General features: G+C 47.0%; 46 non-coding genes across 46 annotated transcripts; all 46 read right to left on the reverse strand.

Moving 5' to 3' along the window:
- Nucleotides 1-5865: 5865 nt before the first annotated feature.
- Nucleotides 5866-6006, reverse strand: LOC136613579 (U4 spliceosomal RNA). Its single transcript, XR_010790811.1, has one exon. It is a non-coding gene; the product is annotated as a U4 spliceosomal RNA (small nuclear RNA).
- Nucleotides 6007-6333: 327 nt separating this feature from the next.
- LOC136613669 (U4 spliceosomal RNA) lies at nucleotides 6334-6477 on the reverse strand. Its single transcript, XR_010790894.1, has one exon. It is a non-coding gene; the product is annotated as a U4 spliceosomal RNA (small nuclear RNA).
- Nucleotides 6478-6794: 317 nt separating this feature from the next.
- On the reverse strand, nucleotides 6795-6935 carry LOC136613432 (U4 spliceosomal RNA). The gene has a single exon (XR_010790671.1). It is a non-coding gene; the product is annotated as a U4 spliceosomal RNA (small nuclear RNA).
- Nucleotides 6936-7282: 347 nt separating this feature from the next.
- Nucleotides 7283-7423, reverse strand: LOC136613716 (U4 spliceosomal RNA). The gene has a single exon (XR_010790938.1). It is a non-coding gene; the product is annotated as a U4 spliceosomal RNA (small nuclear RNA).
- Nucleotides 7424-7770: 347 nt separating this feature from the next.
- Nucleotides 7771-7911, reverse strand: LOC136613469 (U4 spliceosomal RNA). The gene has a single exon (XR_010790708.1). It is a non-coding gene; the product is annotated as a U4 spliceosomal RNA (small nuclear RNA).
- Nucleotides 7912-8258: 347 nt separating this feature from the next.
- On the reverse strand, nucleotides 8259-8399 carry LOC136613522 (U4 spliceosomal RNA). The gene has a single exon (XR_010790757.1). It is a non-coding gene; the product is annotated as a U4 spliceosomal RNA (small nuclear RNA).
- Nucleotides 8400-8716: 317 nt separating this feature from the next.
- LOC136613628 (U4 spliceosomal RNA) lies at nucleotides 8717-8857 on the reverse strand. Its single transcript, XR_010790857.1, has one exon. It is a non-coding gene; the product is annotated as a U4 spliceosomal RNA (small nuclear RNA).
- Nucleotides 8858-9184: 327 nt separating this feature from the next.
- Nucleotides 9185-9328, reverse strand: LOC136613652 (U4 spliceosomal RNA). Its single transcript, XR_010790878.1, has one exon. It is a non-coding gene; the product is annotated as a U4 spliceosomal RNA (small nuclear RNA).
- Nucleotides 9329-9674: 346 nt separating this feature from the next.
- Nucleotides 9675-9815, reverse strand: LOC136613363 (U4 spliceosomal RNA). The gene has a single exon (XR_010790611.1). It is a non-coding gene; the product is annotated as a U4 spliceosomal RNA (small nuclear RNA).
- Nucleotides 9816-10162: 347 nt separating this feature from the next.
- On the reverse strand, nucleotides 10163-10303 carry LOC136613530 (U4 spliceosomal RNA). Its single transcript, XR_010790764.1, has one exon. It is a non-coding gene; the product is annotated as a U4 spliceosomal RNA (small nuclear RNA).
- A 347-nt stretch (nucleotides 10304-10650) lies between these two features.
- Nucleotides 10651-10791, reverse strand: LOC136613198 (U4 spliceosomal RNA). Its single transcript, XR_010790461.1, has one exon. It is a non-coding gene; the product is annotated as a U4 spliceosomal RNA (small nuclear RNA).
- A 347-nt stretch (nucleotides 10792-11138) lies between these two features.
- On the reverse strand, nucleotides 11139-11279 carry LOC136613446 (U4 spliceosomal RNA). The gene has a single exon (XR_010790685.1). It is a non-coding gene; the product is annotated as a U4 spliceosomal RNA (small nuclear RNA).
- Nucleotides 11280-11626: 347 nt separating this feature from the next.
- Nucleotides 11627-11767, reverse strand: LOC136613482 (U4 spliceosomal RNA). The gene has a single exon (XR_010790719.1). It is a non-coding gene; the product is annotated as a U4 spliceosomal RNA (small nuclear RNA).
- Nucleotides 11768-12084: 317 nt separating this feature from the next.
- LOC136613199 (U4 spliceosomal RNA) lies at nucleotides 12085-12225 on the reverse strand. Its single transcript, XR_010790462.1, has one exon. It is a non-coding gene; the product is annotated as a U4 spliceosomal RNA (small nuclear RNA).
- A 347-nt stretch (nucleotides 12226-12572) lies between these two features.
- On the reverse strand, nucleotides 12573-12713 carry LOC136613543 (U4 spliceosomal RNA). Its single transcript, XR_010790777.1, has one exon. It is a non-coding gene; the product is annotated as a U4 spliceosomal RNA (small nuclear RNA).
- Nucleotides 12714-13060: 347 nt separating this feature from the next.
- Nucleotides 13061-13201, reverse strand: LOC136613493 (U4 spliceosomal RNA). Its single transcript, XR_010790730.1, has one exon. It is a non-coding gene; the product is annotated as a U4 spliceosomal RNA (small nuclear RNA).
- Nucleotides 13202-13518: 317 nt separating this feature from the next.
- Nucleotides 13519-13659, reverse strand: LOC136613523 (U4 spliceosomal RNA). Its single transcript, XR_010790758.1, has one exon. It is a non-coding gene; the product is annotated as a U4 spliceosomal RNA (small nuclear RNA).
- Nucleotides 13660-14009: 350 nt separating this feature from the next.
- On the reverse strand, nucleotides 14010-14150 carry LOC136613545 (U4 spliceosomal RNA). Its single transcript, XR_010790778.1, has one exon. It is a non-coding gene; the product is annotated as a U4 spliceosomal RNA (small nuclear RNA).
- Nucleotides 14151-14497: 347 nt separating this feature from the next.
- LOC136613353 (U4 spliceosomal RNA) lies at nucleotides 14498-14638 on the reverse strand. The gene has a single exon (XR_010790602.1). It is a non-coding gene; the product is annotated as a U4 spliceosomal RNA (small nuclear RNA).
- Nucleotides 14639-14986: 348 nt separating this feature from the next.
- LOC136613327 (U4 spliceosomal RNA) lies at nucleotides 14987-15127 on the reverse strand. Its single transcript, XR_010790579.1, has one exon. It is a non-coding gene; the product is annotated as a U4 spliceosomal RNA (small nuclear RNA).
- Nucleotides 15128-15444: 317 nt separating this feature from the next.
- On the reverse strand, nucleotides 15445-15585 carry LOC136613503 (U4 spliceosomal RNA). The gene has a single exon (XR_010790739.1). It is a non-coding gene; the product is annotated as a U4 spliceosomal RNA (small nuclear RNA).
- A 347-nt stretch (nucleotides 15586-15932) lies between these two features.
- On the reverse strand, nucleotides 15933-16073 carry LOC136613371 (U4 spliceosomal RNA). Its single transcript, XR_010790618.1, has one exon. It is a non-coding gene; the product is annotated as a U4 spliceosomal RNA (small nuclear RNA).
- Nucleotides 16074-16420: 347 nt separating this feature from the next.
- Nucleotides 16421-16561, reverse strand: LOC136613455 (U4 spliceosomal RNA). The gene has a single exon (XR_010790694.1). It is a non-coding gene; the product is annotated as a U4 spliceosomal RNA (small nuclear RNA).
- Nucleotides 16562-16908: 347 nt separating this feature from the next.
- LOC136613475 (U4 spliceosomal RNA) lies at nucleotides 16909-17049 on the reverse strand. Its single transcript, XR_010790714.1, has one exon. It is a non-coding gene; the product is annotated as a U4 spliceosomal RNA (small nuclear RNA).
- A 312-nt stretch (nucleotides 17050-17361) lies between these two features.
- Nucleotides 17362-17502, reverse strand: LOC136613625 (U4 spliceosomal RNA). The gene has a single exon (XR_010790854.1). It is a non-coding gene; the product is annotated as a U4 spliceosomal RNA (small nuclear RNA).
- A 347-nt stretch (nucleotides 17503-17849) lies between these two features.
- On the reverse strand, nucleotides 17850-17990 carry LOC136613494 (U4 spliceosomal RNA). The gene has a single exon (XR_010790731.1). It is a non-coding gene; the product is annotated as a U4 spliceosomal RNA (small nuclear RNA).
- A 346-nt stretch (nucleotides 17991-18336) lies between these two features.
- LOC136613304 (U4 spliceosomal RNA) lies at nucleotides 18337-18477 on the reverse strand. Its single transcript, XR_010790560.1, has one exon. It is a non-coding gene; the product is annotated as a U4 spliceosomal RNA (small nuclear RNA).
- Nucleotides 18478-18804: 327 nt separating this feature from the next.
- LOC136613567 (U4 spliceosomal RNA) lies at nucleotides 18805-18948 on the reverse strand. Its single transcript, XR_010790800.1, has one exon. It is a non-coding gene; the product is annotated as a U4 spliceosomal RNA (small nuclear RNA).
- Nucleotides 18949-19290: 342 nt separating this feature from the next.
- On the reverse strand, nucleotides 19291-19431 carry LOC136613499 (U4 spliceosomal RNA). Its single transcript, XR_010790735.1, has one exon. It is a non-coding gene; the product is annotated as a U4 spliceosomal RNA (small nuclear RNA).
- A 347-nt stretch (nucleotides 19432-19778) lies between these two features.
- Nucleotides 19779-19919, reverse strand: LOC136613200 (U4 spliceosomal RNA). Its single transcript, XR_010790463.1, has one exon. It is a non-coding gene; the product is annotated as a U4 spliceosomal RNA (small nuclear RNA).
- Nucleotides 19920-20246: 327 nt separating this feature from the next.
- LOC136613671 (U4 spliceosomal RNA) lies at nucleotides 20247-20390 on the reverse strand. Its single transcript, XR_010790896.1, has one exon. It is a non-coding gene; the product is annotated as a U4 spliceosomal RNA (small nuclear RNA).
- Nucleotides 20391-20737: 347 nt separating this feature from the next.
- On the reverse strand, nucleotides 20738-20878 carry LOC136613201 (U4 spliceosomal RNA). The gene has a single exon (XR_010790464.1). It is a non-coding gene; the product is annotated as a U4 spliceosomal RNA (small nuclear RNA).
- Nucleotides 20879-21225: 347 nt separating this feature from the next.
- LOC136613328 (U4 spliceosomal RNA) lies at nucleotides 21226-21366 on the reverse strand. Its single transcript, XR_010790580.1, has one exon. It is a non-coding gene; the product is annotated as a U4 spliceosomal RNA (small nuclear RNA).
- Nucleotides 21367-21713: 347 nt separating this feature from the next.
- On the reverse strand, nucleotides 21714-21854 carry LOC136613372 (U4 spliceosomal RNA). The gene has a single exon (XR_010790619.1). It is a non-coding gene; the product is annotated as a U4 spliceosomal RNA (small nuclear RNA).
- Nucleotides 21855-22181: 327 nt separating this feature from the next.
- LOC136613630 (U4 spliceosomal RNA) lies at nucleotides 22182-22325 on the reverse strand. Its single transcript, XR_010790859.1, has one exon. It is a non-coding gene; the product is annotated as a U4 spliceosomal RNA (small nuclear RNA).
- A 347-nt stretch (nucleotides 22326-22672) lies between these two features.
- Nucleotides 22673-22813, reverse strand: LOC136613490 (U4 spliceosomal RNA). The gene has a single exon (XR_010790727.1). It is a non-coding gene; the product is annotated as a U4 spliceosomal RNA (small nuclear RNA).
- Nucleotides 22814-23160: 347 nt separating this feature from the next.
- LOC136613202 (U4 spliceosomal RNA) lies at nucleotides 23161-23301 on the reverse strand. The gene has a single exon (XR_010790465.1). It is a non-coding gene; the product is annotated as a U4 spliceosomal RNA (small nuclear RNA).
- A 347-nt stretch (nucleotides 23302-23648) lies between these two features.
- On the reverse strand, nucleotides 23649-23789 carry LOC136613204 (U4 spliceosomal RNA). Its single transcript, XR_010790467.1, has one exon. It is a non-coding gene; the product is annotated as a U4 spliceosomal RNA (small nuclear RNA).
- A 347-nt stretch (nucleotides 23790-24136) lies between these two features.
- Nucleotides 24137-24277, reverse strand: LOC136613387 (U4 spliceosomal RNA). Its single transcript, XR_010790633.1, has one exon. It is a non-coding gene; the product is annotated as a U4 spliceosomal RNA (small nuclear RNA).
- A 347-nt stretch (nucleotides 24278-24624) lies between these two features.
- LOC136613205 (U4 spliceosomal RNA) lies at nucleotides 24625-24765 on the reverse strand. The gene has a single exon (XR_010790468.1). It is a non-coding gene; the product is annotated as a U4 spliceosomal RNA (small nuclear RNA).
- Nucleotides 24766-25082: 317 nt separating this feature from the next.
- Nucleotides 25083-25223, reverse strand: LOC136613524 (U4 spliceosomal RNA). Its single transcript, XR_010790759.1, has one exon. It is a non-coding gene; the product is annotated as a U4 spliceosomal RNA (small nuclear RNA).
- Nucleotides 25224-25570: 347 nt separating this feature from the next.
- Nucleotides 25571-25711, reverse strand: LOC136613206 (U4 spliceosomal RNA). The gene has a single exon (XR_010790469.1). It is a non-coding gene; the product is annotated as a U4 spliceosomal RNA (small nuclear RNA).
- A 350-nt stretch (nucleotides 25712-26061) lies between these two features.
- On the reverse strand, nucleotides 26062-26202 carry LOC136613546 (U4 spliceosomal RNA). Its single transcript, XR_010790779.1, has one exon. It is a non-coding gene; the product is annotated as a U4 spliceosomal RNA (small nuclear RNA).
- Nucleotides 26203-26549: 347 nt separating this feature from the next.
- On the reverse strand, nucleotides 26550-26690 carry LOC136613505 (U4 spliceosomal RNA). The gene has a single exon (XR_010790741.1). It is a non-coding gene; the product is annotated as a U4 spliceosomal RNA (small nuclear RNA).
- Nucleotides 26691-27038: 348 nt separating this feature from the next.
- LOC136613329 (U4 spliceosomal RNA) lies at nucleotides 27039-27179 on the reverse strand. The gene has a single exon (XR_010790581.1). It is a non-coding gene; the product is annotated as a U4 spliceosomal RNA (small nuclear RNA).
- Nucleotides 27180-27496: 317 nt separating this feature from the next.
- Nucleotides 27497-27637, reverse strand: LOC136613504 (U4 spliceosomal RNA). The gene has a single exon (XR_010790740.1). It is a non-coding gene; the product is annotated as a U4 spliceosomal RNA (small nuclear RNA).
- Nucleotides 27638-27951: the final 314 nt, after the last annotated feature.

Genomic DNA, 27951 nt, shown 5'->3' on the forward strand with positions numbered 1-27951 from the left:
TTCAGTAACCACAGTCATCCTCCAACTGAGAAATCCAAATACAGTGTATATCAGAGGCAGTGGGCTTTTTCCCAAAAAGTGGAAAAAAATACTATATTTGGCCTGCCTGTGACTGTCTTCAGTTTACTACGTCTCTGCTGGGGGTAGTAGTCGGTGATTAATACCCAGCCTTGCGCATAATTGTTTCCTGGCTCTGCTGTGCGTTCCGTAAGCGAAGTCAGCCTCCAACCACAGGCCAATAAGCGGCACATTTAATTAAAGCATTCTGTTTCTGCTCTACTCGTAATACACCATGCTGAGGGGTAGGCCTAGAGGACGTGGACGAGGGCGAGGACGCGGAGGCCCAAGTCAGGGTGTGGGCACAGGCCGAGCTCCTGGTCCAGGTGAATCGCAGCCGGCTGCTGCGGGATTAGGAGAGAGGCAAGTTTCTGGGATCCCCAGCTTCATATCACAATTTATGGGTCCACGTGGTAGACCTTTATTACAAAATGAGCAGTGTGAGCAGCTCCTGTCGTGGATAGCAGAAAATGCATCCAGCAATCTATCGACCACCCAGTATTCTACACCGTTCACTGCTGCAACTCTGAATCCTCTGGCTGCTGCTCCTCCTTCCTCCCAGCCTCCTCACTCCATGAAAATGACACATTCTGAGGAGCAGGCAGACTCCTTGGAACTGTTCTCGGGCCCCTGCCGAGATTGGGCAGCAATGGTTCCTCTCCCACCGGAGGAGTTTGTCGTGACCGATGCCCAACCTTTGGAAAGTTCCCGGGGGATGAGGCTGGGGACTTCCGGCAACTGTCTCAAGAGCTTTCAGTGGGTGAGGAGGACGATGACGATGAGACACAGTTGTCTATCAATGAGGTAGTAGTAATTTCAGTAAGTCCGAGGGAGGAGCGCACAGAGGATTCGGAGAAAGAGCAGCTGGACGATGAGGTGATTGACCTAACCTGGTTTGCTAAGCCTACTGAGGACAGGTCTTCAGAGGCGGAGGCAAGTGCAGCAGCAGGGCAGGTTGCAAGAGGCAGTGCGGTGGCCAGGGGTAGAGGCAGGACCAGACCGAATAATCCACCAACTGTTTCCCAAAGCGCCCCCTCGCGCCATGCCACCCTGCAGAGGCCGAGGTGCTCAAAAGTGTGGCAGTTTTTCACTGAGAGTGCAGACGACCGACGAACTGTGGTGTACAAGGTTTGTCGCGCCAAGATCAGCCGGGGAGCCACCACCACCAGCCTCACCACCACCAGCCTCACCACCACCAGCATGCGCAGGCATATGATGGCCAAGCACCCCACAAGGTGGGACGAAGGCCGTTCACCACCTCCGGTTTGCACCACTGTCTCTCCCCCTGTGCCCCCACCTGCTACTGAGATCCAACCCCCCTCTCAGGACACAGGCACGACCGTCTCCCGGCCTACACGCTCACCTCCACTGTTCTCGGCCCCATCCAGCAATGTCTCTCAGCGCAGCATCCAGCCGTCATTAGCGCAACTGTTTGAGCGCAAGCGCAAGTACGCCGCCACGCACCCGCATGCTCAAGCGTTAAACGTGCACATAGCCAAATTGATCAGCCTGGAGATGCTGCCGTATAGGGTTGTGGAAACGGAGGCTTTCAAACACATGATAGCGGCGGCGGCCCCGCGCTACTCGGTTCCCAGACGCCACTACTTTTCCCGATGTGCCGTCCCAGCCCTGCACGACCACATCTCCCGCAACATTGTACGCGCCCTCACCAACGCGGTTACTGGCAAGGTCCACTTAACAACGGACACGTGGACAAGCACAGGCGGGCAGGGCCACTATATCTCCCTGACGGCACATTGGGTGAATTTAGTGGAGGCTGGGACCGAGTCAGAGCCTGGGACTGCTCACGTCCTACCCACCCCCAGAATTGCGGGCCCCAGCTCGGCGCTGGTATCTGCGGCGGTGTATGCTTCCTCCACTAAACCACCATCCTCCTCTGCAACCTCTGTCTCGCAATCAAGATGTGTCAGCAGCAGCATGTTGCCAGCAGTCGGTGTCACGCGGCGTGGCAGCACAGCAGTGGCCAAGCGTCAGCAGGCCGTGCTGAAACTACTCAGCTTAGGAGAGAAGAGGCACACGGCCTACGAACAGCTGCAGGGTCTGACAGGGCAGACCGACCGCTGGCTTTCGCCGCTGAGCCTCCAACCGGGCATGGTCGTGTGTGACTATGGCCGTAACCTGGTGGCGGCACTGCAGCTCGGCAGCCTCACGCACATGCCATGCCTGGCCCACGTCTTTAATTTGGTGGTTCAGCGGTTTCTGAAAAGCTACCCACGCTTGTCTGACCTGCTAGGAAAGGTGTGCCGGGTCAGCGCACATTTCCGCAAGTCCAACATGGACGCTGCCACCCTGCGGAGCCTGCAACATCGGTTTAATCTACCAGTGCACCGACTGCTGTGCGACGTGCTCACACGGTGGAACTCTACGCTCCACATGTTGGCCAGGCTCTATGAGCAGCGTAGAGCTATAGTGGAAAACCAACTCCAACATGGGCGGCATAGTGGGAGTCAGCCTCCTCAATTCTTTACAGAAGAGTGGGCCTGGTTGGCAGACATCTGCCACGTCCTTGGAAACTTTGAGGAGTCTACCCAGATGGTGAGCGGCGATGCTGCAATCATTAGCGTCACCATTCCTCTGCTATGCCTCTTGAGAAGTTCCCTGCACTGCATAAAGGCAGACGCTTTGCGCTCGGAAACGGGGGCGGGGGAAGACAGTATGTCGCTGGATAGTCAGAGCACCCTCATGTCTATATCTCAGCGCGTTTTAGAGGAGGGGAGGAGCATGAGGAGGAGGGGGAAGGGACAGCTTGGCCCACTGCTGAGGGTACCTATGCTGCTTGCCTGTCATCCTTTCAGCGTGTATGGCCTGAGGAGGAGGAGGAGGAGGATCCTGAAAGTGATCTTCCTAGTGAGGACAGCCATGTGTTGCGTACAGGTACTCTGGCACACATGGCGGACTTCATGTTAGGATGCCTTTTTCGTGACCCTCGCGCTACACGCATTCTGGCCACTATGGATTACTGGGTGTACACACGGCTCGACCCACGGTATAAGGAGAACCTTTCCACTCTCATACCCGAAGAGGAAAGGGGTTCGAGAGTGATGCTATACCACAGGACCCTGGCAGACAAACTGATGGTAAAATTCCCATCCAACAGCGCTAGTGGCAGAAGGCGCAGTTCCGAGTGCCAGGTAGCAGGGGAGGCGCGGAGATCAGACAGCATGTACCGCGCAGGCAGGGGAACACTCTCCAAGGCCTTTGCCAGCTTTATGGCTCCCCAGTCAAGGCTGAGTCGGCGGGAGCACTGTAAAAGGATGGTGAGGGAGTACGTAGCTGATCGCACGACCGTCCTCCGTGACGCCTCTGCTCCCTACAACTACTGGGTGTCGAAGCTGGACACGTGGCCTGAACTCGCTCTGTATGCCCTGGAGGTGCTTGCTTGTCCTGCGGCTAGCGTCTTGTCAGAGAGGGTGTTTAGTGCGGCTGGGGGAATCATCACGGATAAGCGTACCCGCCTGTCAACTGACAGTGCCGACAGGCTTACACTCATAAAGATGAACAAAGCCTGGATTTCCCCAGACTTCTCTTCTCCACCAGCGGACAGCAGCGGTACCTAAGCAATACGTAGGCTGCACCCGCGGATGGAAGCATCGTTCTCTATCACCATAAAAAATGGGGACCTTTTAGCTTCATCAATCTGTGTATTATATTCACCCTCCTGCTCCTCCTCCTGAAACCTCACGTAATCACGCCGAACGGGCAATTTTTCTTAGGCCCACAAGGCTCAGTCATATTACTTTTGTAAACAATGTTTTTACGTTTCAATTCTCATTAAAGCGTTGAAACTTGCACCTGAACCAATTTTTATTTTAACTGGGCTGCCTCCAGGCCTAGTTACAAATTAAGCCACAGTAACCAAAGTCATTAATGGGTTTCACCTGCCCTCTTGGTTGGGCATGGGCAATTTTTCTGAGGTACATTAGTACTGTTGGTACACCAATTTTTTGGGGCCTTCGCCTACAGTGTAATCCTAGTAATATTTATGGGCTTCGCCTGCACTCATGGTACAGCAAGGTGTGTGGGGTTGGCCTACACTTTTGCTGCATAAATGTAACTGGGACCTGTCTTGACTGCATCTACTACTGAAATGGAACTAATACTGAGCTCCCCCTATACTGCTGCTAGTGATATGTTACTGGGGCCTGTCCCTAATGCTACTGCTGAAATGTTGCTAATTCTGGGCTCTGCCTATACCACTGCTAATGCTATGTCACTGGGGTGTGGAAACGGAGGCTTCCCAAATACATGATGGTGGTGAGGCCATTTCCCACCAACACGGTTACTGTTAAGGTGCATATAACCATGGACACGTGGAGGGGACACGTAGTGCCTCAAAAACATCCCCCTCCTCCTCCAACAGGGAAAACATTCTTGGCAAATGCCTTTGCATTAGTCCATCTGGTGGCAGTCCAAGAAGTTCTCCTTTACCGACACAACAAGAGAGCCCCCCCACCATCCCCCCCGCCACGGCCGACTTAATGCTGGCCACATTCCGAAAACCAACTAAATAAAACCGTGCTACTAGGTCCACAGTCGCGACTACTTTCCCACCAACGCGGTTACTGTTAAGGTACATATTACCACTCTGACTGGGGCATGCACTGTGGGCCGAAGCACACCTGTATTGTATGTGACGTTAGCTCTGCTGAGCAGGGCACTGCAATGGGATACATTGGGATACAATGGGAACCGATGGGTTCCAGGGAGCCACCCGTGCTGTGGGTCCACAGGGACTTCACATTAGGGATTTGTACCTGCCAGTGTCTATGTATTAAAAACCCCGGTCAGACTGGGGCATGCAGTGTGGGCCTAAGACCACCTGCATTTAATCAGATGTTACCTCAGCTGTGCTGGGCAATGCAATGGGATTTATTTATGTACCGCCGGTGGGTTCCAGGGAGCCACCCATGCTGTCGGTCCACACGGACTTCACAATAGGGAGTTGTACCTGCCTGTGTCTACTTATAAAAACCCTAGTCTGACTGGGGTATGCAGTGTGGGCCGAAGCCCACCTGCATTTTATCTGACGTTAGCTCTGCTGTCCGGGGGAAATGCAATGGGATACATTTATGTACAGCCGGTGGGTTCCAGGGAGCCACCCATGCTGTGGGTGCACACGGAATTTCCATTGCGGAGTTGTACCTGCCTGTGACTATTTATAAAAAAACCCGGTCTGACTGGGGCATGCAGACACCTTGACAGAATGAATAGTGTGTGGCACATGGGTTCCCCATTGCTATGCCCACGTGTGCAGCTCCTGATGGCGGTGGCACAGGATTCTATTTCTCATTGCTTCTGTACAGCATTGTGGGCTATCGCCCCGCCCCTTTTAAAGAGGGTCGTTGCTTGGCCCTGCCAACCCTCTGCAGTGTGTGCCTCCAGTTCCTCCTCAGGGCAGACGCACTTATAAATAGACATGAGGGTAGTGTGGCTATGAGGCCAGCGTGTGGCATGAGGGCAGCTGAAGGCTGCGCAGGGACAATTTGGTGTGCGCTGTGGACACTGGGTCGTGGGGGGGGGGGGACCTGGAAACTTGACATGCAGCCCAACATGTAGCCCCTCACCTGCCCTATCCGTTGCTGTGTCGTTCCCTTCACATTGTAGAATTGCCCAGATTTTCACAAATGAAAACCTTAGCGAGCATCGGCGATATACAAAAATGCTCGGGTCGCCCATTGACTTCAATAGGGTTCGTTATTCGAAACGATACCTCGAGCATCACGAAAAAGTCGTCTCGAGTAACGAGCACCCGAGCATTTTGGTGCTTGCTCATCTCTAGATATGAAGTCTCCTGAGAAACCAGCAAAGATTGCCAATGCTGACTGTATTTCAAGTCATCATGGCGGGGTATTGGGAAAAGTTTTCAATTAGCAATAATCACGCCTCGGTTAAACCTCATGAGCTATGATACTGCCACTGCGCAAAGTTAAAAGTCCCCAAGCGGCCAAGGATGTCACGTTCTCATGGAGCAGCTCATTTAAGGTATGGTGAGACAAAGATGACTCATCCACTCCTGCAAGGCATCATGGGAGTGACCCGACTGAAGAGTCAGACCAACCGTCCTTCGGGCGATTGTTTGGCATTTCGTCTTTTCACGAGTTGCTAAAGTAGGCGTGTCAGGAAGGAAAATAAAATTTTCTGCAGCTGGAAAACAGGCACCAGTTAGCTTCAAGGCCAGAGTTTCTTTTTCTTCGCGGGTGAGAACAAACCATGTTAACATTCCTTGGAAGTTTATTTTCTTACCCCTAAGTCTGTTCTTTTTATGAGAGACCAGCAAAAATTGCCAATGCTGACTGTATTTCAAGTCATCATTGCGGGGTATTGGGAAAAGTTTTCAATTAGCAATAATCACGCCTCGGTTAAACCTCATGGGCTATGATACTGCCACTGCGCAAAGTTAAAAGTCCCCAAGCGGCCAAGGATGTCACGTTCTGATGGAGCAGCTCATTTAAGGTATGGTGAGACAAAGATGACTCATCCACTCCTGCAAGGCATCAACCGTCCTTCGGGCGATTGTTTGGCATTTCGTCTTTTCACGCGCTGCTAAAGTAGGCGTGTCAGGAAGATAAATGATGTTCCCTGCAGCTGGAAAATAGGCACCAGTTAGCTTCAAGGGCAGAGTTGCATTTTCTTCGCGGGTGAGAACAAACCATGTTAACATACCTGCTAAACTTATTTTCTTACCGCTACATCTGTTCTTTTTACGAGAGATGAAGTCTCCTGAGAGACCAGCAAAAATTGCCAATGCTGACTGTATTTCAAGTCATCATGGCGGGGTATTGGGAAAAGTTTTCAATTAGCAATAATCACGCCTCAGTTAAACCTCATGGGCTATGATACTGCCACTGCGCAAAGTTAAAAGTCCCTAAGCGGCCAAGGATGTCACGTTCTCATGGAGCAGCTCATTTAAGGTATGGTGAGACAAAAATAACTCATCCACTCCTGCAAGGCATCATGGGAGTGACCCGACTGAAGAGTCAGACCAATCGTCCTTCGGGCGATTATTTGGCATTTCGTCTTTTCACGAGTTGCTAAAGTAGGCGTGTCAGGAAGGAAAATGAAATTTTCTGCAGCTGGAAAACAGGCACCAGTTAGCTTCAAGGCCAGAGTTTCTTTTTCTTCGCGGGTGAGAACAAACCGTGCCAACATTCCTTGGAAGTTTATTTTCTTACCCCTAAGTCTGTTCTTTTTACGAGAGATCGAGTCTCCTGAGAGACCAGCAAAAATTGCCAATGCTGACTGTATTTCAAGTCATCATGGCGGGGTATTGGGAAAAGTTTTCAATTAGCAATAATCACGCCTCGGTTAAACCTCATGGGCTATGATACTGCCACTGCGCAAAGTTAAAAGTCCCCAAGCGGCCAAGGATGTCACGTTCTGATGGAGCAGCTCATTTAAGGTATGGTGAGACAAAGATGACTCATCCACTCCTGCAAGGCATCATGGGAGTGACCCGACTGAAGAGTCAGACCAACCGTCCTTCGGGCGATTGTTTGGCATTTCGTCTTTTCACGCGTTGCTAAAGTAGGCGTGTCAGGAAGATAAATGATGTTCCCTGCAGCTGGAAAATAGGCACCAGTTGGCTTCAAGGGCAGAGTTGCATTTTCTTCGCGGGTGAGAACAAACCATGTTAACATACCTGCTAAACTTATTTTCTTACCGCTACATCTGTTCTTTTTACGAGAGATGAAGTCTCCTGAGAGACCAGCAAAAATTGCCAATGCTGACTATATTTCAAGTCATCATGGCGGGGTATTGGGAAAAGTTTTCAATTAGCAATAATCATGCCTCGGTTAAACCTCATGGGCTATGATACTGCCACTGCGCAAAGTTAAAAGTCCCCAAGCGGCCAAGGATGTCACGTTCTGATGGAGCAGCTCATTTAAGGTATGGTGAGACAAAGATGACTCATCCACTCCTGCAAGGCATCATGGGAGTGACCCGACTGAAGAGTCAGACCAATCGTCCTTCGGGCGATTGTTTGGCATTTCGTCTTTTCACGAGTTGCTAAAGTAGGCGTGTCAGGAAGGAAAATAAAATTTTCTGCAGCTGGAAAACAGGCACCAGTTAGCTTCAAGGCCAGAGTTTCTTTTTCTTCGCGGGTGAGAACAAACCATGTTAACATTCCTTGGAAGTTTATTTTCTTACCCCTAAGTCTGTTCTTTTTATGAGAGATCGAGTCTCCTGAGAGACCAGCAAAAATTCCCAATGCTGACTGTATTTCAAGTCATCATGGCGGAGTATTGGGAAAAGTTTTCAATTAGCAATAATCACGCCTCGGTTAAACCTCATGGGCTATGATACTGCCACTGCGCAAAGTTAAAAGTCCCCAAGCGGCCAAGGATGTCACGTTCTGATGGAGCAGCTCATTTAAGGTATGGTGAGACAAAGATGACTCATCCACTCCTGCAAGGCATCAACCGTCCTTCGGGAGATTGTTTGGCATTTCGTCTTTTCACGCGCTGCTAAAGTAGGCGTGTCAGGAAGATAAATGATGTTCCCTGCAGCTGGAAAATAGGCACCAGTTAGCTTCAAGGGCAGAGTTGCATTTTCTTCGCGGGTGAGAACAAACCATGTTAACATACCTGCTAAACTTATTTTCTTACCGCTACATCTGTTCTTTTTACGAGAGATGAAGTCTTCTGAGAGACCAGCAAAAATTGCCAATGCTGACTGTATTTCAAATCATCATGGTGGGGTATTGGGAAAAGTTTTCAATTAGCAATAATCACGCCTCGGTTAAACCTCATGGGCTATGATACTGCCACTGCGCAAAGTTAAAAGTCCCTAAGCGGTCAAGGATGTCACGTTCTCATGGAGCAGCTCATTTAAGGTATGGTGAGACAAAAATAACTCATCCACTCCTGCAAGGCATCATGGGAGTGACCCGACTGAAGAGTCAGACCAATCGTCCTTCGGGCGATTGTTTGGCATTTCGTCTTTTCACGAGTTGCTAAAGTAGGCGTGTCAGGAAGGAAAATGAAATTTTCTGCAGCTGGAAAACAGGCACCAGTTAGCTTCAAGGCCAGAGTTTCTTTTTCTTCGCGGGTGAGAACAAACCATGTTAACATTCCTTGGAAGTTTATTTTCTTACCCCTAAGTCTGTTCTTTTTATGAGAGACCAGCAAAAATTGCCAATGCTGACTGTATTTCAAATCATCATGGCGGGGTATTGGGAAAAGTTTTCAATTAGCAATAATCACGCCTCGGTTAAACCTCATGGGCTATGATACTTCCACTGCACAAAGTTAAAAGTCCCCAAGCGGCCAAGGATGTCACGTTCTCATGGAGCAGCTCATTTAAGGTATGGTGAGACAAAGATGACTCATCCACTCCTGCAAGGCATCATGGGAGTGACCCGACTGAAGAGTCAGACCAACCATCCTTTGTGTGATTGTTTGGCATTTCGTCTTTTCACGCGTTGCTAAAGTAGGCGTGTCAGGAAGATAAATGATGTTCCCTGCAGCTGGAAAATAGGCACCAGTTAGCTTCAAGGACAGAGTTGCATTTTCTTCGCGGGTGAGAACAAACCGTGTTAACATTCCTTGGAAGTTTATTTTCTTACCCTAAGTCTGTTCTTTTTACGAGAGATCGAGTCTCCTGAGAGACCAGCAAAAATTGCCAATACTGACTGTATTTCAAGTCATCATGGCGGGGTATTGGGAAAAGTTTTCAATTAGCAATAATCACGCCTCGGTTAAACCTCATGGGCTATGATACTGCCACTGCGCAAAGTTAAAAGTCCCCAAGCGGCCAAGGATGTCACGTTCTCATGGAGCAGCTCATTTAAGGTATGGTGAGACAAAGATGACTCATCCACTCCTGCAAGGCATCATGGGAGTGACCAGACTGAAGAGTCAGACCAACCATCCTTTGTGTGATTGTTTGGCATTTCGTCTTTTCACGCGTTGCTAAAGTAGGCGTGTCAGGAAGATAAATGATGTTCCCTGCAGCTGGAAAATAGGCACCAGTTGGCTTCAAGGGCAGAGTTGCATTTTCTTCGCGGGTGAGAACAAACCATGTTAACATACCTGCTAAACTTATTTTCTTACCACTACATCTGTTCTTTTTACGAGAGATGAAGTCTCCTGAGAGACCAGGATAAATTGCCAATGCTGACTGTATTTCAAGTCATCATGGCGGGGTATTGGGAAAAGTTTTCAATTAGCAATAATCACGCCTCGGTTAAACCTCATGGGCTATGATACTGCCACTGCGCAAAGTTAAAAGTCCCCAAGCGGCCAAGGATGTCACGTTCTCATGGAGCAGCTCATTTAAGCTATGGTGAGACAAAGATGACTCATCCACTCCTGCAAGGCATCATGGGAGTGACCAGACTGAAGAGTCAGACCAACCATCCTTTGTGTGATTGTTTGGCATTTCGTCTTTTCACGTGTTGCTAAAGTAGGCGTGTCAGGAAGATAAATGATGTTCCCTGCAGCTGGAAAATAGGCACCAGTTAGCTTCAAGGCCAGAGTTTCTTTTTCTTCGCGGGTGAGAACAAACCATGTTAACATTCCTTGGAAGTTTATTTTCTTACCCCTAAGTCTGTTCTTTTTATGAGAGATCGAGTCTCCTGAGAGACCAGCAAAAATTGCCAATGCTGACTGTATTTCAAGTCATCATGGCGGGGTATTGGGAAAAGTTTTCAATTAGCAATAATCACGCCTCGGTTAAACCTCATGGGCTATGATACTGCCACTGCGCAAAGTTAAAAGTCCCTAAGCGGCCAAGGATGTCACGTTCTCATGGAGCAGCTCATTTAAGGTATGGTGAGACAAAAATAACTCATCCACTCCTGCAAGGCATCATGGGAGTGACCCGACTGAAGAGTCAGACCAATCGTCCTTCGGGCGATTATTTGGCATTTCGTCTTTTCACGAGTTGCTAAAGTAGGCGTGTCAGGAAGGAAAATGAAATTTTCTGCAGCTGGAAAACAGGCACCAGTTAGCTTCAAGGCCAGAGTTTCTTTTTCTTCGCGGGTGAGAACAAACCGTGCCAACATTCCTTGGAAGTTTATTTTCTTACCCCTAAGTCTGTTCTTTTTACGAGAGATCGAGTCTCCTGAGAGACCAGCAAAAATTGCCAGTGCTGACTGTATTTCAAGTCATCATGGCGGGGTATTGGGAAAAGTTTTCAATTAGCAATAATCACGCCTCGGTTAAACCTCATGGGCTATGATACTGCCACTGCGCAAAGTTAAAAGTCCCCAAGCGGCCAAGGATGTCACGTTCTGATGGAGCAGCTCATTTAAGGTATGGTGAGACAAAGATGACTCATCCACTCCTGCAAGGCATCATGGGAGTGACCCGACTGAAGAGTCAGACCAACCGTCCTTCGGGCGATTGTTTGGCATTTCGTCTTTTCACGCGCTGCTAAAGTAGGCGTGTCAGGAAGATAAATGATGTTCCCTGCAGCTGGAAAATAGGCACCAGTTAGCTTCAAGGGCAGAGTTGCATTTTCTTCGCGGGTGAGAACAAACCATGTTAACATACCTGCTAAACTTATTTTCTTACCGCTACATCTGTTCTTTTTACGAGAGATGAAGTCTCCTGAGAGACCAGCAAAAATTGCCAATGCTGACTATATTTCAAGTCATCATGGCGGGGTATTGGGAAAAGTTTTCAATTAGCAATAATCACGCCTCGGTTAAACCTCATGGGCTATGATACTGCCACTGCGCAAAGTTAAAAGTCCCCAAGCGGCCAAGGATGTCACGTTCTGATGGAGCAGCTCATTTAAGGTATGGTGAGACAAAGATGACTCATCCACTCCTGCAAGGCATCAACCGTCCTTCGGGCGATTGTTTGGCATTTCGTCTTTTCACGCGCTGCTAAAGTAGGCGTGTCAGGAAGATAAATGATGTTCCCTGCAGCTGGAAAATAGGCACCAGTTAGCTTCAAGGGCAGAGTTGCATTTTCTTCGCGGGTGAGAACAAACCATGTTAACATACCTGCTAAACTTATTTTCTTACCGCTACATCTGTTCTTTTTACGAGAGATGAAGTCTCCTGAGAGACCAGCAAAAATTGCCAATGCTGACTGTATTTCAAGTCATCATGGCGGGGTATTGGGAAAAGTTTTCAATTAGCAATAATCACGCCTCGGTTAAACCTCATGGGCTATGATACTGCCACTGCGCAAAGTTAAAAGTCCCCAAGCGGCCAAGGATGTCACGTTCTCATGGAGCAGCTCATTTAAGGTATGGTGAGACAAAGATGACTCATCCACTCCTGCAAGGCATCATGGGAGTGACCCGACTGAAGAGTCAGACCAACCGTCCTTCGGGCGATTGTTTGGCATTTCGTCTTTTCACGAGTTGCTAAAGTAGGCGTGTCAGGAAGAAAAATGAAATTTTCTGCAGCTGGAAAACAGGCACCAGTTAGCTTCAAGGCCAGAGTTTCTTTTTCTTCGCGGGTGAGAACAAACCATGTTAGCATTCCTTGGAAGTTTATTTTCTTACCCCTAAGTCTGTTATTTTTATGAGAGATCGAGTCTCCTGAGAGACCAGCAAAAATTCCCAATGCTGACTGTATTTCAAGTCATCATGGCGGGGTATTGGGAAAAGTTTTCAATTAGCAATAATCACACCTCGGTTAAACCTCATGGGCTATGATACTGCCACTGCGCAAAGTTAAAAGTCCCCAAGCGGCCAAGGATGTCACGTTCTCATGGAGCAGCTCATTTAAGGTATGGTGAGACAAAGATGACTCATCCACTCCTGCAAGGCATCATGGGAGTGACCAGACTGAAGAGTCAGACCAACCATCCTTTGTGTGATTGTTTGGCATTTCGTCTTTTCACGCGTTGCTAAAGTAGGCGTGTCAGGAAGATAAATGATGTTCCCTGCAGCTGGAAAATAGGCACCAGTTGGCTTCAAGGGCAGAGTTGCATTTTCTTCGCGGGTGAGAACAAACCATGTTAACATACCTGCTAAACTTATTTTCTTACCGCTACATCTGTTCTTTTTACGAGAGATGAAGTCTCCTGAGAGACCAGCAAAAATTGCCAATGCTGACTATATTTCAAGTCATCATGGCGGGGTATTGGGAAAAGTTTTCAATTAGCAATAATCACGCCTCGGTTAAACCTCATGGGCTATGATACTGCCACTGCGCAAAGTTAAAAGTCCCCAAGCGGCCAAGGATGTCACGTTCTGATGGAGCAGCTCATTTAAGGTATGGTGAGACAAAGATGACTCATCCACTCCTGCAAGGCATCAACCGTCCTTCGGGCGATTGTTTGGCATTTCGTCTTTTCACGCGCTGCTAAAGTAGGCGTGTCAGGAAGATAAATGATGTTCCCTGCAGCTGGAAAATAGGCACCAGTTAGCTTCAAGGGCAGAGTTGCATTTTCTTCGCGGGTGAGAACAAACCATGTTAACATACCTGCTAAACTTATTTTCTTACCGCTACATCTGTTCTTTTTACGAGAGATGAAGTCTCCTGAGAGACCAGCAAAAATTGCCAATGCTGACTGTATTTCAAATCATCATGGTGGGGTATTGGGAAAAGTTTTCAATTAGCAATAATCACGCCTCGGTTAAACCTCATGGGCTATGATACTGCCACTGCGCAAAGTTAAAAGTCCCTAAGCGGCCAAGGATGTCACGTTCTCATGGAGCAGCTCATTTAAGGTATGGTGAGACAAAAATAACTCATCCACTCCTGCAAGGCATCATGGGAGTGACCCGACTGAAGAGTCAGACCAATCGTCCTTCGGGCGATTGTTTGGCATTTCGTCTTTTCACGAGTTGCTAAAGTTAGCAACTCGTCAGGAAGAAAAATGAAATTTTCTGCAGCTGGAAAACAGGCACCAGTTAGCTTCAAGGCCAGAGTTTCTTTTTGTTCGTGGGTGAGAACAAACCATGTTAGCATTCCTTGGAAGTTTATTTTCTTACCCCTAAGTCTGTTCTTTTTATGAGAGATCGAGTCTCCTGAGAGACCAGCAAAAATTCCCAATGCTGACTGTATTTCAAGTCATCATGGCGGGGTATTGGGAAAAGTTTTCAATTAGCAATAATCACACCTCGGTTAAACCTCATGGGCTATGATACTGCCACTGCGCAAAGTTAAAAGTCCCCAAGCGGCCAAGGATGTCACGTTCTCATGGAGCAGCTCATTTAAGGTATGGTGAGACAAAGATGACTCATCCACTCCTGCAAGGCATCATGGGAGTGACCAGACTGAAGAGTCAGACCAACCATCCTTTGTGTGATTGTTTGGCATTTCGTCTTTTCACGCGTTGCTAAAGTAGGCGTGTCAGGAAGATAAATGATGTTCCCTGCAGCTGGAAAATAGGCACCAGTTGGCTTCAAGGGCAGAGTTGCATTTTCTTCGCGGGTGAGAACAAACCATGTTAACACACCTGCTAAACTTATTTTCTTACCGCTACATCTGTTCTTTTTACGAGAGATGAAGTCTCCTGAGAGACCAGCATAAATTGCCAATGCTGACTATATTTCAAGTCATCATGGCGGGGTATTGGGAAAAGTTTTCAATTAGCAATAATCACGCCTCGGTTAAACCTCATGGGCTATGATACTGCCACTGCGCAAAGTTAAAAGTCCCCAAGCGGCCAAGGATGTCACGTTCTGATGGAGCAGCTCATTTAAGGTATGGTGAGACAAAGATGACTCATCCACTCCTGCAAGGCATCATGGGAGTGACCCGACTGAAGAGTCAGACCAATCGTCCTTCGGGCGATTGTTTGGCATTTCGTCTTTTCACGAGTTGCTAAAGTAGGCGTGTCAGGAAGGAAAATAAAATTTTCTGCAGCTGGAAAACAGGCACCAGTTAGCTTCAAGGCCAGAGTTTCTTTTTCTTCGCGGGTGAGAACAAACCATGTAAAACATTCCTTGGAAGTTTATTTTCTTACCCCTAAGTCTGTTCTTTTTATGAGAGATCGAGTCTCCTGAGAGACCAGCAAAAATTGCCAATGCTGACTGTATTTCAAGTCATCATGGCGGAGTATTGGGAAAAGTTTTCAATTAGCAATAATCACGCCTCGGTTAAACCTCATGGGCTATGATACTGCCACTGCGCAAAGTTAAAAGTCCCCAAGCGGCCAAGGATGTCACGTTCTGATGGAGCAGCTCATTTAAGGTATGGTGAGACAAAGATGACTCATCCACTCCTGCAAGGCATCAACCGTCCTTCGGGCGATTGTTTGGCATTTCGTCTTTTCACGCGCTGCTAAAGTAGGCGTGTCAGGAAGATAAATGATGTTCCCTGCAGCTGGAAAATAGGCACCAGTTAGCTTCAAGGGCAGAGTTGCATTTTCTTCGCGGGTGAGAACAAACCATGTTAACATACCTGCTAAACTTATTTTCTTACCGCTACATCTGTTCTTTTTACGAGAGATGAAGTCTCCTGAGAGACCAGCAAAAATTGCCAATGCTGACTGTATTTCAAATCATCATGGTGGGGTATTGGGAAAAGTTTTCAATTAGCAATAATCACGCCTCGGTTAAACCTCATGGGCTATGATACTGCCACTGCGCAAAGCTAAAAGTCCCTAAGCGGCCAAGGATGTCACGTTCTCATGGAGCAGCTCATTTAAGGTATGGTGAGACAAAGATGACTCATCCACTCCTGCAAGGCATCATGGGAGTGACCCGACTGAAGAGTCAGACCAATCGTCCTTCGGGCGATTGTTTGGCATTTCGTCTTTTCACGAGTTGCTAAAGTAGGCGTGTCAGGAAGGAAAATGAAATTTTCTGCAGCTGGAAAAGAGGCACCAGTTAGCTTCAAGGCCAGAGTTTCTTTTTCTTCGCGGGTGAGAACAAACCGTGCTAACATTCCTTGGAAGTTTATTTTCTTACCCCTAAGTCTGTTCTTTTTACGAGAGATCGAGTCTCCTGAGAGACCAGCAAAAATTGCCAATGCTGACTGTATTTCAAGTCATCATGGCAGGGTATTGGGAAAAGTTTTCAATTAGCAATAATCACGCCTCGGTTAAACCTCATGGGCTATGATACTGCCACTGCGCAAAGTTAAAAGTCCCCAAGCGGCCAAGGATGTCACGTTCTCATGGAGCAGCTCATTTAAGGTATGGTGAGACAAAGATGACTCATCCACTCCTGCAAGGCATCATGGGAGTGACCCGACTGAAGAGTCAGACCAACCATCCTTTGTGTGATTGTTTGGCATTTCGTCTTTTCACGCGTTGCTAAAGTAGGCGTGTCAGGAAGATAAATGATGTTCCCTGCAGCTGGAAAATAGGCACCAGTTGGCTTCAAGGGCAGAGTTGCATTTTCTTCGCGGGTGAGAACAAACCATGTTAACATACCTGCTAAACTTATTTTCTTACCGCTACATCTGTTCTTTTTACGAGAGATGAAGTCTCCTGAGAGACCAGCAAAAATTGCCAATGCTGACTGTATTTCAAGTCATCATGGCAGGGTATTGGGAAAAGTTTTCAATTAGCAATAATCACGCCTCGGTTAAACCTCATGGGCTATGATACTGCCACTGCGCAAAGAGAAAAGTCCCCAAGCGGCCAAGGATGTCACGTTCTCATGGAGCAGCTCATTTAAGGTATGGTGAGACAAAGATGACTCATCCACTCCTGCAAGGCATCATGGGAGTGACCAGACTGAAGAGTCAGACCAACCGTCCTTCGGGCGATTGTTTGGCATTTCGTCTTTTCACGCGTTGCTAAAGTAGGCGTGTCAGGAAGATAAATGATGTTCCCTGCAGCTGGAAAATAGGCACCAGTTAGCTTCAAGGGCAGAGTTGCATTTTCTTCGCGGGTGAGAACAAACCATGCTAACATACCAGCTAAACTTATTTTCTTACCACTACATCTGTTCTTTTTACGAGAGATGAAGTCTCCTGAGAGACCAGCAAAAACTGCCAATGCTGACTGTATTTCAAGTCATCATGGCGGGGTATTGGGAAAAGTTTTCAATTAGCAATAATCACGCCTCGGTTAAACCTCATGGGCTATGATACTGCCACTGCGCAAAGTTAAAAGTCCCCAAGCGGCCAAGGATGTCACGTTCTCATGGAGCAGCTCATTTAAGGTATGGTGAGACAAAGATGACTCATCCACTCCTGCAAGGCATCATGGGAGTGACCAGACTGAAGAGTCAGACCAACCATCCTTTGTGTGATTGTTTGGCATTTCGTCTTTTCACGCGTTCCCTGCAGCTGGAAAATAGGCACCAGTTGGCTTCAAGGGCAGAGTTGCATTTTCTTCGCGGGTGAGAACAAACCATGTTAACATACCTGCTAAACTTATTTTCTTACCGCTACATCTGTTCTTTTTACGAGAGATGAAGTCTCCTGAGAGACCAGCAAAAATTGCCAATGCTGACTGTATTTCAAGTCATCATGGCGGGGTATTGGGAAAAGTTTTCAATTAGCAATAATCACGCCTCGGTTAAACATCATGGGTTATGATACTGCCACTGCGCAAAGTTAAACGTCCCCAAGCGGCCAAGGATGTCACGTTCTCATGGAGCAGCTCATTTAAGGTATGGTGAGACAAAGATGACTCATCCACTCCTGCAAGGCATCATGGGAGTGACCCGACTGAAGAGTTAGACCAATCGTCCTTCGGGCAATTGTTTGGCATTTCGTCTTTTCACGAGTTGCTAAAGTAGGCGTGTCAGGAAGGAAAATGAAATTTTCTGCAGCTGGAAAACAGGCACCAGTTAGCTTCAAGGCGAGAGTTTCTTTTTCTTCGCGGGTGAGAACAAACCATGGTAACATTCCTTGGAAGTTTATTTTCTTACCCCTAAGTCTGTTCTTTTTATGAGAGATCGAGTCTCCTGAGAGACAAGCAAAAATTCCCAATGCTGACTGTATTTCAAGTCATCATGGCGGGGTATTGGGAAAAGTTTTCAATTAGCAATAATCACGCCTCGGTTAAACCTCATGGGCTATGATACTGCCACTGCGCAAAGTTAAAAGTCCCCAAGCGGCCAAGGATGTCACGTTCTCATGGAGCAGCTCATTTAAGGTATGGTGAGACAAAGATGACTCATCCACTCCTGCAAGGCATCATGGGAGTGACCAGACTGAAGAGTCAGACCAACCGTCCTTCGGGCGATTGTTTGGCATTTCGTCTTTTCACGCGTTGCTAAAGTAGGCGTGTCAGGAAGGAAAATGAAATTTTCTGCAGCTGGAAAACAGGCACCAGTTAGCTTCAAGGCCAGAGTTTCTTTTTCTTCGCGGGTGAGAACAAACCGTGTTAGCATTCCTTGGAAGTTTATTTTCTTACCCTAAGTCTGTTCTTTTTACGAGAGATGAAGTCTCCTGAGAGACCAGCAAAAATTGCCAATGCTGACTGTATTTCAAGTCATCATGGCGGGGTATTGGGAAAAGTTTTCAATTAGCAATAATCACGCCTCGGTTAAACCTCATGGGCTATGATACTGCCACTGCACAAAGTTAAAAGTCCCCAAGCGGCCAAGGATGTCACGTTCTGATGGAGCAGCTCATTTAAGGTATGGTGAGACAAAGATGACTCATCCACTCCTGCAAGGCATCATGGGAGTGACCCGACTGAAGAGTCAGACCAACCGTCCTTCGGGCGATTGTTTGGCATTTCGTCTTTTCACGCGTTGCTAAAGTAGGCGTGTCAGGAAGGAAAATGAAATTTTCTGCAGCTGGAACACAGGCACCAGTTAGCTTCAAGGCCAGAGTTTCTTTTTCTTCGCGGGTGAGAACAAACCGTGCTAACATTCCTTGGAAGTTTATTTTCTTACCCCTAAGTCTGTTCTTTTTATGAGAGATCAGCAAAAATTGCCAATGCTGACTGTATTTCAAGTCATCATGGCGGGGTATTGGGAAAAGTTTTCAATTAGCAATAATCACGCCTCGGTTAAACCTCATGGGCTATGATACTGCCACTGCGCAAAGTTAAAAATCCCCAAGCGGCCAAGGATGTCACGTTCTCATGGAGCAGCTCATTTAAGGTATGGTGAGATGACTCATCCACTCCTGCAAGGCATCATGGGAGTGCCCCGACTGAAGAGTCAGACCAACCGTCCTTTGTGTGATTGTTTTGCATTTCGTCTTTTCACGCGTTGCTAAAGTAGGCGTGTCAGGAAGATAAATGATGTTCCCTGCAGCTGGAAAACAGGCACCAGTTGGCTTCAAGGGCAGAGTTGCATTTTCTTTGCGGGTGAGAACAAACCATGTTAACATACCTGCTAAACTTATTTTCTTACTGCTACATCTGTTCTTTTTTACGAGAGATGAAGTCTCCTGAAAGACCAGCAAAATTTGCCAATGCTGACTGTATTTCAAGTCATCATGGCGGGGTATTGGGAAAAGTTTTCAATTAGCAATAATCACGCCTCGGTTAAACCTCATGGGCTATGATACTGCCACTGCGCAAAGTTAAAAGTCCCCAAGCGGCCAAGGATGTCACGTTCTCATGGAGCAGCTCATTTAAGGTATGGTGAGACAAAGATGACTCATCCACTCCTGCTAGGCATCATGGGAGTGACCCGACTGAAGAGTCAGACCAACCGTCCTTCGGGCGATTGTTTGGCATTTCGTCTTTTCACGAGTTGCTAAAGTAGGCGTGTCAGGAAGAAAAATGAAATTTTCTGCAGCTGGAAAACAGGCACCAGTTAGCTTCAAGGCCAGAGTTTCTTTTTCTTCGCGGGTGAGAACAAACCATGCTAACATTCCTTGGAAGTTTATTTTCTTACCCCTAAGTCTGTTCTATTTACGAGAGATCGAGTCTCCTGAGAGACCAGCAAAAATTGCCAATGCTGACTGTATTTCAAGTCATCATGGCGGGGTATTGGGAAAAGTTTTCAATTAGCAATAATCACGCCTCGGTTAAACCTCATGGGCTATGATACTGCCACTGCGCAAAGTTAAAAGTCCCCAAGCGGCCAAGGATGTCACGTTCTCATGGAGCAGCTCATTTAAGGTATGGTGAGACAAAGATGACTCATCCACTCCTGCAAGGCATCATGGGAGTGACCCGACTGAAGAGTCAGACCAACCGTCCTTCGGGCGATTGTTTGGCATTTCGTCTTTTCACGAGTTGCTACAGTAGGCGTGTCAGGAAGAAAAATGAAATTTTCTGCAGCTGGAAAACAGGCACCAGTTAGCTTCAAGGCCAGAGTTTCTTTTTCTTCGCGGGTGAGAACAAACCGTGCTAACATTCCTTGGAAGTTTATTTTCTTACCCCTTAGTCTGTTCTTTTTATGAGAGATCAGCAAAAATTGCCAATGCTGACTGTATTTCAAGTCATCATGGCGGGGTATTGGGAAAAGTTTTCAATTAGGAATAATCACGCCTCGGTTAAACCTCATGGGCTATGATACTGCCACTGCGCAAAGTTAAAAGTCCCCAAGCGGCCAAGGATGTCACGTTCTCATGGAGCAGCTCATTTAAGGTATGGTGAGACAAAGATGACTCATCCACTCCTGCAAGGCATCATGGGAGTGACCAGACTGAAGAGTCAGACCAACCATCCTTTGTGTGATTGTTTGGCATTTCGTCTTTTCACGCGTTGCTAAAGTAGGCGTGTCAGGAAGATAAATGATGTTCCCTGCAGCTGGAAAATAGGCACCAGTTGGCTTCAAGGGCAGAGTTGCATTTTCTTCGCGGGTGAGAACAAACCATGTTAACATACCTGCTAAACTTATTTTCTTACCGCTACATCTGTTCTTTTTACGAGAGATGAAGTCTCCTGAGAGACCAGCAAAAATTGCCAATGCTGACTGTATTTCAAGTCATCATGGCGGGGTATTGGGAAAAGTTTTCAATTAGCAATAATCACGCCTCGGTTAAACCTCATGGGCTATGATACTGCCACTGCGCAAAGTTAAAAGTCCCCAAGCGGCCAAGGATGTCACGTTCTGATGGAGCAGCTCATTTAAGGTATGGTGAGACAAAGATGACTCATCCACTCCTGCAAGGCATCATGGGAGTGACCCGACTGAAGAGTCAGACCAACCGTCCTTCGGGCGATTGTTTGGCATTTCGTCTTTTCACGAGTTGCTAAAGTAGGCGTGTCAGGAAGGAAAATAAAATTTTCTGCAGCTGGAAAACAGGCACCAGTTAGCTTCAAGGCCAGAGTTTCTTTTTCTTCGCGGGTGAGAACAAACCATGTTAACATTCCTTGGAAGTTTATTTTCTTACCCCTAAGTCTGTTCTTTTTATGAGAGATCGAGTCTCCTGAGAGACCAGCAAAAATTGCCAATGCTGACTGTATTTCAAGTCATCATGGCGGAGTATTGGGAAAAGTTTTCAATTAGCAATAATCACGCCTCGGTTAAACCTCATGGGCTATGATACTGCCACTGCGCAAAGTTAAAAGTCCCCAAGCGGCCAAGGATGTCACGTTCTGATGGAGCAGCTCATTTAAGGTATGGTGAGACAAAGATGACTCATCCACTCCTGCAAGGCATCATGGGAGTGACCCGACTGAAGAGTCAGACCAATCGTCCTTCGGGCGATTGTTTGGCATTTCGTCTTTTCACGAGTTGCTAAAGTAGGCGTGTCAGGAAGGAAAATGAAATTTTCTGCAGCTGGAAAACAGGCACCAGTTAGCTTCAAGGCCAGAGTTTCTTTTTCTTCGCGGGTGAGAACAAACCGTGCTAACATTCCTTGGAAGTTTATTTTCTTACCCCTAAGTCTGTTCTTTTTACGAGAGATCGAGTCTCCTGAGAGACCAGCAAAAATTGCCAATGCTGACTGTATTTCAAGTCATCATGGCAGGGTATTGGGAAAAGTTTTCAATTAGCAATAATCACGCCTCGGTTAAACCTCATGGGCTATGATACTGCCACTGCGCAAAGTTAAAAGTCCCCAAGCGGCCAAGGATGTCAAGTTCTCATGGAGCAGCTCATTTAAGGTATGGTGAGACAAAGATGACTCATCCACTCCTGCAAGGCATCATGGGAGTGACCCGACTGAAGAGTCAGACCAACCGTCCTTCGGGCGATTGTTTGGCATTTCGTCTTTTCACGCGTTGCTAAAGTAGGCGTGTCAGGAAGGAAAATGAAATTTTCTGCAGCTGGAAAACAGGCACCAGTTAGCTTCAAGGCCAGAGTTTCTTTTTCTTCGCGGGTGAGAACAAACCGTGCTAACATTCCTTGGAAGTTTATTTTCTTACCCCTAAGTCTGTTCTTTTTATGAGAGATCAGCAAAAATTGCCAATGCTGACTGTATTTCAAGTCATCATGGCGGGGTATTGGGAAATGTTTTCAATTAGCAATAATCACGCCTCGGTTAAACCTCATGGGCTATGATACTGCCACTGCGCAAAGTTAAAAGTCCCCAAGCGGCCAAGGATGTCACGTTCTCATGGAGCAGCTCATTTAAGGTATGGTGAGACAAAGATGACTCATCCACTCCTGCAAGGCATCATGGGAGTGACCCGACTGAAGAGTCAGACCAACCGTCCTTCGGGCGATTGTTTGGCATTTCGTCTTTTCACGAGTTGCTAAAGTAGGCGTGTCAGGAAGGAAAATGAAATTTTCTGCAGCTGGAAAACAGGCACCAGTTAGCTTCAAGGCCAGAGTTTCTTTTTCTTCGCGGGTGAGAACAAACCGTGCTAACATTCCTTGGAAGTTTATTTTCTTACCCCTAAGTCTGTTCTTTTTACGAGAGATCGAGTCTCCTGAGAGACCAGCAAAAATTGCCAATGCTGACTGTATTTCAAGTCATCATGGCAGGGTATTGGGAAAAGTTTTCAATTAGCAATAATCACACCTCGGTTAAACCTCATGGGCTATGATACTGCCACTGCGCAAAGTTAAACGTCCCCAAGCGGCCAAGGATGTCACGTTCTCATGGAGCAGCTCATTTAAGGTATGGTGAGACAAAGATGACTCATCCACTCCTGCAAGGCATCATGGGAGTGACCCGACTGAAGAGTCAGACCAACCGGCCTTCGGGCGATTGTTTGGCATTTCGTCTTTTCACGCGTTGCTAAAGTTGGCGTGTCAGGAAGATAAATGATGTTCCCTGCAGCTGGAAAATAGGCACCAGTTAGCTTCAAGGGCAGAGTTGCATTTTCTTCGCGGGTGAGAACAAACCATGCTATCATACCTGCTAAACTTATTTTCTTACCGCTACATCTGTTCTTTTTACGAGAGATGAAGTCTCCTGAGAGACCAGCAAAAATTGCCAATGCTGACTGTATTTCAAGTCATCATGGCGGGGTATTGGGAAAAGTTTTCAATTAGCAATAATCACGCCTCGGTTAAACCTCATGGGCTATGATACTGCCACTGCGCAAAGTTAAAAGTCCCCAAGCGGCCAAGGATGTCACGTTCTCATGGAGCAGCTCATTTAAGGTATGGTGAGACAAAGATGACTCATCCACTCCTGCAAGGCATCATGGGAGTGACCCGACTGAAGAGTCAGACCAACCGTCCTTCGGGCGATTGTTTGGCATTTCGTCTTTTCACGCGTTGCTAAAGTAGGCGTGTCAGGAAGGAAAATGAAATTTTCTGCAGCTGGAAAACAGGCACCAGTTAGCTTCAAGGCCAGAGTTGCTTTTTCTTCGCGGGTGAGAACAAACCGTGCTAACATTCCTTGGAAGTTTATTTTCTTACCCCTAAGTCTGTTCTTTTTACGAGAGATCGAGTCTCCTGAGAGACCAGCAAAAATTGCCAATGCTGACTGTATTTCAAGTCATCATGGCGGGGTATTGGGAAAAGTTTTCAATTAGCAATAATCACGCCTCGGTTAAACCTCATGGGCTATGATACTGCCACTGCGCAAAGTTAAAAGTCCCCAAGCGGCCAAGGATGTCACGTTCTCATGGAGCAGCTCATTTAAGGTATGGTGAGACAAAGATGACTCATCCACTCCTGCAAGGCATCATGGGATTGACCCGACTGAAGAGTCAGACCAACCGTCCTTCGGGCGATTGTTTGGCATTTCGTCTTTTCACGAGTTGCTAAAGTAGGCGTGTCAGGAAGGAAAATGAAATTTTCTGCAGCTGGAAAACAGACACCAGTTAGCTTCAAGGCCAGAGTTTCTTTTTCTTCGCGGGTGAGAACAAACCATGTTAACATTCCTTGGAAGTTTATTTTCTTACCCCTAAGTCTGTTCTTTTTATGAGAGATCGAGTCTCCTGAGAGACCAGCAAAAATTGCCAATGCTGACTGTATTTCAAGTCATCATGGCGGGGTATTGGGAAAAGTTTTCAATTAGCAATAATCACGCCTCGGTTAAACCTCATGAGCTATGATACTGCCACTGCGCAAAGTTAAAAGTCCCCAAGCGGCCAAGGATGTCACGTTCTGATGGAGCAGCTCATTTAAGGTATGGTGAGACAAAGATGACTCATCCACTCCTGCAAGGCATCATGGGAGTGACCCGACTGAAGAGTCAGACCAACCGTCCTTCGGGCGATTGTTTGGTATTTCGTCTTTTCACGAGTTGCTAAAGTAGGCGTGTCAGGAAGGAAAATGAAATTTTCTGCAGCTGGAAAACAGGCACCAGTTAGCTTCAAGGCCAGAGTTTCTTTTTCTTCGCGGGTGAGAACAAACCATGTTAACATTCCTTGGAAGTTTATTTTCTTACCCCTAAGTCTGTTCTTTTTATGAGAGATCGAGTCTCCTGAGAGACCAGCAAAAATTGCCAATGCTGACTGTATTTCAAGTCATCATGGCGGGGTATTGGGAAAAGTTTTCAATTAGCAATAATCACGCCTCGGTTAAACCTCATGGGCTATGATACTGCCACTGCGCAAAGTTAAAAGTCCCCAAGCGGCCAAGGATGTCACGTTCTCATGGAGCAGCTCATTTAAGGTATGGTGAGACAAAGATGACTCATCCACTCCTGCAAGGCATCAACCGTCCTTCGGGCGATTGTTTGGCATTTCGTCTTTTCACGCGCTGCTAAAGTAGGCGTGTCAGGAAGATAAATGATGTTCCCTGCAGCTGGAAAATAGGCACCAGTTAGCTTCAAGGGCAGAGTTGCATTTTCTTCGCGGGTGAGAACAAACCATGTTAACATACCTGCTAAACTTATTTTCTTACCGCTACATCTGTTCTTTTTACGAGAGATGAAGTCTCCTGAGAGACCAGCAAAAATTGCCAATGCTGACTGTATTTCAAATCATCATGGTGGGGTATTGGGAAAAGTTTTCAATTAGCAATAATCACGCCTCGGTTAAACCTCATGGGCTATGATACTGCCACTGCGCAAAGTTAAAAGTCCCTAAGCGGCCAAGGATGTCACGTTCTCATGGAGCAGCTCATTTAAGGTATGGTGAGACAAAAATAACTCATCCACTCCTGCAAGGCATCATGGGAGTGACCCGACTGAAGAGTCAGACCAATCGTCCTTCGGGCGATTGTTTGGCATTTCGTCTTTTCACGAGTTGCTAAAGTAGGCGTGTCAGGAAGGAAAATGAAATTTTCTGCAGCTGGAAAACAGGCACCAGTTAGCTTCAAGGCCAGAGTTTCTTTTTCTTCGCGGGTGAGAACAAACCGTGCTAACATTCCTTGGAAGTTTATTTTCTTACCCCTAAGTCTGTTCTTTTTACGAGAGATCGAGTCTCCTGAGAGACCAGCAAAAATTGCCAATGCTGACTGTATTTCAAGTCATCATGGCGGGGTATTGGGAAAAGTTTTCAATTAGCAATAATCACGCCTCGGTTAAACCTCATGGGCTATGATACTGCCACTGCGCAAAGTTAAAAGTCCCCAAGCGGCCAAGGATGTCACGTTCTGATGGAGCAGCTCATTTAAGGTATGGTGAGACAAAGATGACTCATCCACTCCTGCAAGGCATCATGGGAGTGACCCGACTGAAGAGTCAGACCAACCGTCCTTCGGGCGATTGTTTGGCATTTCGTCTTTTCACGAGTTGCTAAAGTTAGCAACTCGTCAGGAAGAAAAATGAAATTTTCTGCAGCTGGAAAACAGGCACCAGTTAGCTTCAAGGCCAGAGTTTCTTTTTGTTCGCGGGTGAGAACAAACCATGTTAGCATTCCTTGGAAGTTTATTTTCTTACCCCTAAGTCTGTTCTTTTTATGAGAGATCGAGTCTCCTGAGAGACCAGCAAAAATTCCCAATGCTGACTGTATTTCAAGTCATCATGGCGGGGTATTGGGAAAAGTTTTCAATTAGCAATAATCACACCTCGGTTAAACCTCATGGGCTATGATACTGCCACTGCGCAAAGTTAAAAGTCCCCAAGCGGCCAAGGATGTCACGTTCTCATGGAGCAGCTCATTTAAGGTATGGTGAGACAAAGATGACTCATCCACTCCTGCAAGGCATCATGGGAGTGACCAGACTGAAGAGTCAGACCAACCATCCTTTGTGTGATTGTTTGGCATTTCGTCTTTTCACGCGTTGCTAAAGTAGGCGTGTCAGGAAGATAAATGATGTTCCCTGCAGCTGGAAAATAGGCACCAGTTGGCTTCAAGGGCAGAGTTGCATTTTCTTCGCGGGTGAGAACAAACCATGTTAACATACCTGCTAAACTTATTTTCTTACCGCTACATCTGTTCTTTTTACGAGAGATGAAGTCTCCTGAGAGACCAGCAAAAATTGCCAATGCTGACTATATTTCAAGTCATCATGGCGGGGTATTGGGAAAAGTTTTCAATTAGCAATAATCACGCCTCGGTTAAACCTCATGGGCTATGATACTGCCACTGCGCAAAGTTAAAAGTCCCCAAGCGGCCAAGGATGTCACGTTCTGATGGAGCAGCTCATTTAAGGTATGGTGAGACAAAGATGACTCATCCACTCCTGCAAGGCATCATGGGAGTGACCCGACTGAAGAGTCAGACCAATCGTCCTTCGGGCGATTGTTTGGCATTTCGTCTTTTCACGAGTTGCTAAAGTAGGCGTGTCAGGAAGGAAAATAAAATTTTCTGCAGCTGGAAAACAGGCACCAGTTAGCTTCAAGGCCAGAGTTTCTTTTTCTTCGCGGGTGAGAACAAACCATGTAAAACATTCCTTGGAAGTTTATTTTCTTACCCCTAAGTCTGTTCTTTTTATGAGAGATCGAGTCTCCTGAGAGACCAGCAAAAATTGCCAATGCTGACTGTATTTCAAGTCATCATGGCGGAGTATTGGGAAAAGTTTTCAATTAGCAATAATCACGCCTCGGTTAAACCTCATGGGCTATGATACTGCCACTGCGCAAAGTTAAAAGTCCCCAAGCGGCCAAGGATGTCACGTTCTGATGGAGCAGCTCATTTAAGGTATGGTGAGACAAAGATGACTCATCCACTCCTGCAAGGCATCAACCGTCCTTCGGGCGATTGTTTGGCATTTCGTCTTTTCACGCGCTGCTAAAGTAGGCGTGTCAGGAAGATAAATGATGTTCCCTGCAGCTGGAAAATAGGCACCAGTTAGCTTCAAGGGCAGAGTTGCATTTTCTTCGCGGGTGAGAACAAACCATGTTAACATACCTCCTAAACTTATTTTCTTACCGCTACATCTGTTCTTTTTACGAGAGATGAAGTCTCCTGAGAGACCAGCAAAAATTGCCAATGCTGACTGTATTTCAAATCATCATGGTGGGGTATTGGGAAAAGTTTTCAATTAGCAATAATCACGCCTCGGTTAAACCTCATGGGCTATGATACTGCCACTGCGCAAAGCTAAAAGTCCCTAAGCGGCCAAGGATGTCACGTTCTCATGGAGCAGCTCATTTAAGGTATGGTGAGACAAAGATGACTCATCCACTCCTGCAAGGCATCATGGGAGTGACCCGACTGAAGAGTCAGACCAATCGTCCTTCGGGCGATTGTTTGGCATTTCGTCTTTTCACGAGTTGCTAAAGTAGGCGTGTCAGGAAGGAAAATGAAATTTTCTGCAGCTGGAAAACAGGCACCAGTTAGCTTCAAGGCCAGAGTTTCTTTTTCTTCGCGGGTGAGAACAAACCGTGCTAACATTCCTTGGAAGTTTATTTTCTTA

This window comes from Eleutherodactylus coqui, chromosome 2 (assembly GCF_035609145.1).
Source record: "Eleutherodactylus coqui strain aEleCoq1 chromosome 2, aEleCoq1.hap1, whole genome shotgun sequence".
Classification (NCBI taxonomy): domain Eukaryota; kingdom Metazoa; phylum Chordata; class Amphibia; order Anura; family Eleutherodactylidae; genus Eleutherodactylus; species Eleutherodactylus coqui.